The 6,264-nt window shown below is 33.8% G+C and overlaps 1 protein-coding gene across 8 annotated transcripts in view; it reads right to left on the bottom strand.

Annotated features, from left to right (window-relative positions):
* The window catches only part of LOC113231666 (poly(rC)-binding protein 3), a 321,596-nt gene extending 315,579 nt beyond the window's left edge, over positions 1–6,017 (bottom strand). For 3 of the 8 annotated variants that reach the window (XR_003310575.1, XM_026466116.1, XM_026466106.1), the window contains exon 1: positions 5,669–6,014. The gene's annotated coding sequence lies outside the window, so the exon portion shown is untranslated. Of the gene's footprint in view, positions 1–5,668 lie in introns of all 8 variants that reach the window. The other 5 variants (XM_026466111.1, XM_026466113.1, XM_026466107.1 and 2 more) reach the window with 5 other exon arrangements.
* Positions 6,018–6,264: the final 247 nt, after the last annotated feature.

Genomic DNA, 6,264 nt, shown 5'->3' with positions numbered 1-6,264 from the left:
TGTGTGTGTGTGTGTGTGTGTGTGTATTATTGTGGATTCATTTACTTGTTAGTTTTAGGGACACTGTGTGATCGTATCAAAGGATCCCTTTTATGTCGATGACCAGTCAGAGATTGCGGGCGGTATTGTCAAATATAAGTTTAATTACATACTTTTGTAAGCAGACAGTGGGAATTTTATTATTGAATGACAGTTTGACTAGTTGTGATATTCAATTATAATAGGAATTTATTTACCTAAGACTATGAGTCCAATGTCGTATACCTACTTACAGTTTCAAGAAATAACAAACCTGTGAAGGAATTACTTTGCTTAAAATAACTTTACTAGTTAAATTCAATCATCGGACAAATGTGATCCATAATTAAAACCAAAATATTTTCAGCACTATTCTGTGTTTCAAGGGCACTTTATTACTAATTATATCGTTCTAAATTAATGTTTACTGTTGGGAAATGGGCCACAGAGCTCCTTTGAATGTTATCCTCTTTGAAACGCCGATTATCAATTTTCAGCTTTATATTTCTATATTATAGGGTATTCATATATCAGTAATATTAATAACTTACCCTTGAATATATTTGCTTCAATTACTATGCTATTATACAATTTTATTTTATTTTATTATTCACCAATTGTAAAAGGTTAATTATCGAATTCTTAGATTTTTACGATTACTGTACAATGATATTCTCGGATCTCAATCACGTATATTTGCTTTTTCAAACAAAGATAGCCAGCCGTGACCATAGGACCAAAGAAAAAATAATTTAAAAGTAAATTATTCATTTTTTCTAATAAACAACATAGGTACAGAAATTTGTATGGTATTAAATTTTTTTTATCTAAAAATTTGTTATTTATTTTGGCAATCAAATAACCACCACTTACTTATTATTTCGTCGCCAAATACCCTGATTAAACATGCAAAAATAAATCTATTCACTGATTGTAATATACTAATATACTGTCCCCAAAACTCTTTTTCTGAGCTTAAAAAATTACTATAGGCCATAAGACTATATGCCGTTGGATCTACCCCTTTACCCTATCTTCATAATTTCAGCTGACAGACGTCTACTACTGGACGCGGTACAGTACTAATACTAGTACTGCATGAGAGAACACTACTTGGTTCCCATGGTGTATTAAAGCCACATCTATACGTCAAAAGTGATTTTACCACATGAAAATAATACGAAATACACAAAACAAATCACGCAGGTTTTAGTAGCAGTAGAGCTCCTTCTGAAATAGTTCATCCAGGGAAGTACTGCCACCTCACCTATTTCTGCCGCCAAGCAGTAATGTCAGCATTACTGTGTTCCGGTTTTGAATGGTGAGGGTGCTGGTGAAATCACAGGCACATGGGGCTTTTCAACTTATGTCTCAGTCTGACAGGCGCAGTGGCAGTGGCAGTGCACAAGACTTGTACGTCCCGTGACTTAATATTATAAAGGAAAAAAGTCGTACATGTGAAATTTTATAATTCATATAATAGTTTTTGAACAATAGAGAACAAAAAGTATGGTAGAATTTTTTTGTTTATACGTGAACATATATTACTTTACTCTGTTGCGCCCGTGCAAAAACAAAAGGCAATATTGACATATTAGCCATTGATGCCGAAAACAAAAACTATGTAGAATTTATTACCTAATATAAGCAAAGTTCTGAAATAATATGTATTGTGTCTTTTGCGCCGGCACTGGGTTAATCATAAAAAAGTTATCGAGTAACTTTATTTGAATTTATAAAGGGTGAAAAATTTTGTAGCCAGCGTTTGTTTTCTTCTCTTGTTTGCAACTTTTTTATGATGGGACCAATTGCCCATGACAGTTGCAGTGCCACTCAGAGCTTTCAACCGCAAAGGTCTGAAGGCCTCTGCACTTTCACCATCACCCTTACCCTTCATAATTAAATAAACTAAATTTTACCCTTGAAAACCGGTATGCAGTAATGCTCACATTATTGCTTGACGGCAGACATAGGCGGCAGTTCTTTCCTGTACGAACTCTTTCATAGCAAGCTCTACTGCTAGTAATGTGCTGTAGTTACCACGCAGGACCAACGCGAAACGAACTTCACAAACATCATTAACTTGCTTTGCAGATATGCAGGTATCCTCGCAGTGTTTTCTTTCACCTTTTCGGTGAAAAACGATAAACTCAGAGATGCGAGTCCGGTGAAAATTCGGCTTAAAAGTTTTAGTTTTACCATTAGACTACCATTGCTATTTTCTGGTATTTTTAAAGTTGTTTTTTAGGTTTAGTTGTGGTAGAATTATATTAAATATTCCTAGTAACAGCACTCTACCGATTTCTACCACCGTCTGCAAAAACACTTTATAGTACTTAGTCTCCTACACCTATTAGGTAGGCATTGTTTACTTTGGACTAAAGCCGGCGCTTAATGGAGACCTATGCCAAGCAATGGGATACACGTATTGGCATAATACAGTCTTCCTTATTATGTTAGAAAATACTTAGTTAAAAACTATTAACATAAAATATTTCCTATATCCTATATATGCTTCTGTCGTCTTTATTTTATCTCTTTCGTTGCGGCACCTGTGGGAAATAAAAACTTGTAATAGCTATTCGTAGTCCAAAATCACAGAAAACTTGAAACAAAAACACAAATTTAAATGACGTAACAGATAGGCAAATAAATACCTTCCAATACCAAAGTTTCATATTGAAATAGATGTGAACTGTACCACAAACATTTGTCAAAGTCATATCTCGTGACAATTTCAACTTGTAGTTAGTTACCGCGGTTTGTACACATTCAAGTACTTACATATATCCGTTTGGTCTAAAGTTTAACCCTCCTAAGTTATAATCTTGAGTTGGTTTAGTATGTTAATAGTAAGCGATAAAAGTATTTGTCGACATAAATTCAAATTTTTTGGCTTTTCTTTTTTTTTTGTCATTAGTTAAATAAAAACTTTTATCAAATTTAATATATTTCATTCCTATTTCTCTTCTGTTATTTGATTATGTTTTAGGTTCAAAAAGCGACTAAAATGGATGAAACCATTTGAACTAGTGTAGCGTTAGTGTACGATTGAACTAAATATTGCCAGTGATACTAAGCAAAAAGATCACATGATAAAAGTGTCTTCACCTTAATAGATAATAAGACAATTGCCAGTGGGTGAATTCTTTGTTTGATTTGTTTACTTATTAGATTGAAATGTAAGTTACTTATTTGTCTTGTATTTGCCTAGATTGTAATATACTTTTGTACTCCTGTACTTTAATCTGTCAATTAAAGTTTCATAAACCATATCCTATAAGCGCTCTTTTTTAGTTCTGAATCAAAATTCTATTGTCTTCATGGTACTCGCCACTGAGTTGAAAAATTTCATTAAAATTCTGACACAGAACTACAATGAATTTCAAAAAAAGCACGTCAAATTTTTCTAATTTGAATATCAATTAGGACGCTACGTAAACGCTATACTGCTTCCTTATTGTTAAATTGCACTAAAAGTCTTGCAACCGGGTCATAAATGTTTTAAAAAAATGATTGGTTATAATTTGGTACTTGGCCACTTCTATTCTATCTCTTTGTTTTTTATTTTGTAGCGTTTGCTTGGCTGTCGTATAAATATATGAAGAGGCTGTATGATGGAATCTTTGCCTACCCTAATAAAAGGGCTAAAATTTATTTTTAAAAATTGCGTTTGTTGTCATGGATTGTTATCAAAATATATATTAAATAGGTAAAATCACACGAGTGACATAATACACATAAAATTTCCAAATTAAATATGTAAATCTTTATGCAGATAAAACTCTTATTGAGTTTATAGTTTTTTGTTATCGAGTTTCACGTGCAAGAAGGTAATTTTTTTACCATAGCTATATAAATTAAAGACTTTTGTGGAAAATGTCACCTATGTAGTTTTACCCTTAAACAGACGAAATATTGGTTCTATTTCATTATTTTATTTACTCGTAGATTGTATGCAATCATTACCTAATTAGGTATTAAAATCTCGTAACGCTACACGGTAAATACGGTACCCTACTTTAAGAACCCTCATTGTGCAACGATTGCATAAAATACTATTATTTGTGCCTTAAAAATAAAAGAAAAAAAAACTTATCCGATCGACTTGAAATTTGATATAGGAAATCCAATGACATTACTATAACATGGTAACCTTGATCTGACGCTACAACCAGGATACTCTGCAGACTACCCAACTCCTCAACCACTTACAGTAAAACTATTGTGTTTATGCTCGTTAAATTCATTCAGTTAGTTTTGACAAGTTGTTAGCTTACGGATGGTGACTTAATTGCACTTTTTGAAGTTTTTTTTTTGTATCAGGGATTTTTTAATTTAAACTTAATATATTATATTTTTTAGTCACGGTTCCTAACGTGTCGGGATATATTACTTAATCTTAAAAATTAATCCTCTCCAAATTTTTGAGTGTTTTTAGTAGGAATAAGTATTATGTATGACGAAAAATTATATATATCTTCAATCTATCTGCTTTCGTCTGATGCCGATGAGGTTAACTCGTCTACAGATTTAGAAGAGCTAAATCGGCGTTTTTTTTTTTCGATTTTTTTTAAATGAGACCCATGCCAGCAGTGGTACATATAATATGTTGGCGATTATGAAAACATTTGGGTTCTCTTTCCGTGTGGTGGTAGATTCGCTGCCGAACTATGGGCTGCCGGTTAACACACTGAGCGCAAAATAAGGATTCGGTTTCGATTCCTGGTTGGACCCATTGAGTAAATTAGTTCTATAGATAATTTCTTAGAGAACAGATCGCAATTTAGTTTAAAGTGTTCAAAGGCCGATTCTTGATTGCCAGCTTATTCTAGCTTACAATTTCTAGGCCTTCTATTGGAGTCGGTCACGTTTTTGTTACAGTAACGGAGACTACATTACAACCTGTTTATCTGTGGAATTCTTACAAGCACCGAGTATTTCTAACATTCAATGTTTAACGGAATAGACAATTTTGTCTTGATGTTGTTGAGTTTTTCTGCTGTTTCGTTTAGTTTCTCTTAAAAGTAATACCTCATTGTTATAGAAATAGTAGTGTTTATAAATAACCGAAGCTGCTTATAGCTTATCTTATCTAATCTTATTTAATATAATTGAAAAAGTAGTATTCATACATTTGTCATCATGTTTTAATTACTTCCCATAATGTTTGTTTTGTAATATGTTTTTCAGTACCAGGTGAATACTTCAGCGTGAGGTCAAACATTTTAATTAAATAATCATATTTGTATACATTTCTATTATATATTCTTATCACGTGTGCAATAATTATGAATTTATTTAATTAATTGATCCTAACGGCTCTATTCCATAGTCAAATTTACCAATAAATATTTGGATAAGCTGCAAACAAATACATGTGTACAAAGTCACTATACTGAAGTTTAAAGAATAAAACTTAAAAGTTTAAATGTAAATAACAAAATAAACAAAACAGTTAATAAAGAACAATTTAAAAAAGGAAAAGTAAAAAAATAAAAATAAGATAAACAGTCCATCTTCTTTACGCTCTGTTGTCTAGTAATCAGGACCCGTAGAGATTAAGCTGTCACAAAAAGGAGAAATCTTCTGCGTTTAAAAAACCAGATAATTTAAAGGCAAGCACGGTCGCGGCGGGTACTTAACTTACCTACTTGTTAGATGTAATCGGCGTGGCGACTCGGGCCGGTTGTTTTCCGAACCGGACACTTTTCACTTCTTCAAGAATCGGACCAATCCTTCACGCACCGACTTTATTTAATGTTCAGTCAATCCAATAATAACTGTTAAATACTTATATCTACAAGTTCTTATAGACACAAAAACTTTACATTGACTTAATTACAGACTGACAAACTACAAAGGGTGATCAGAAAGTGCAGGGATAATGAGAGGATATGTTTATTTGATGAAAGATCGCGTCCAATACGCGTCGCGGTAGAGTTAGTACCGGTAGGGTTCGGAGAGATCGTACGTCGCGGACAGGAGAGGTTCGGACACACGATCGAGGAGACCGACACGACGTGAGTGACGCCGGCTGAGTGCCTCCCGCCCGCCTAACGTCGCGCGCGTGAGCAACAGGGATGCAGCGAGCGAGCCCACGGCCTCGCGAATATCGCCCCTCAGATCGGCTCGTCAGAGTCTCGAGTACTCTCAACCGTTGGCACTCTCTCCTGTAGGGAGGGCTCTGTCCTTCCCACTTCTAAAACGACTCAAATACACACTAACAATTTATTCTATTCTGAA

Source organism: Hyposmocoma kahamanoa, unplaced genomic scaffold, assembly GCF_003589595.1.
Source record: "Hyposmocoma kahamanoa isolate Upper Pololo Valley unplaced genomic scaffold, ASM358959v1 66, whole genome shotgun sequence".
NCBI classification, from domain to species: domain Eukaryota; kingdom Metazoa; phylum Arthropoda; class Insecta; order Lepidoptera; family Cosmopterigidae; genus Hyposmocoma; species Hyposmocoma kahamanoa.
This window is presented reverse-complemented; position numbering and strand designations above follow the sequence as displayed.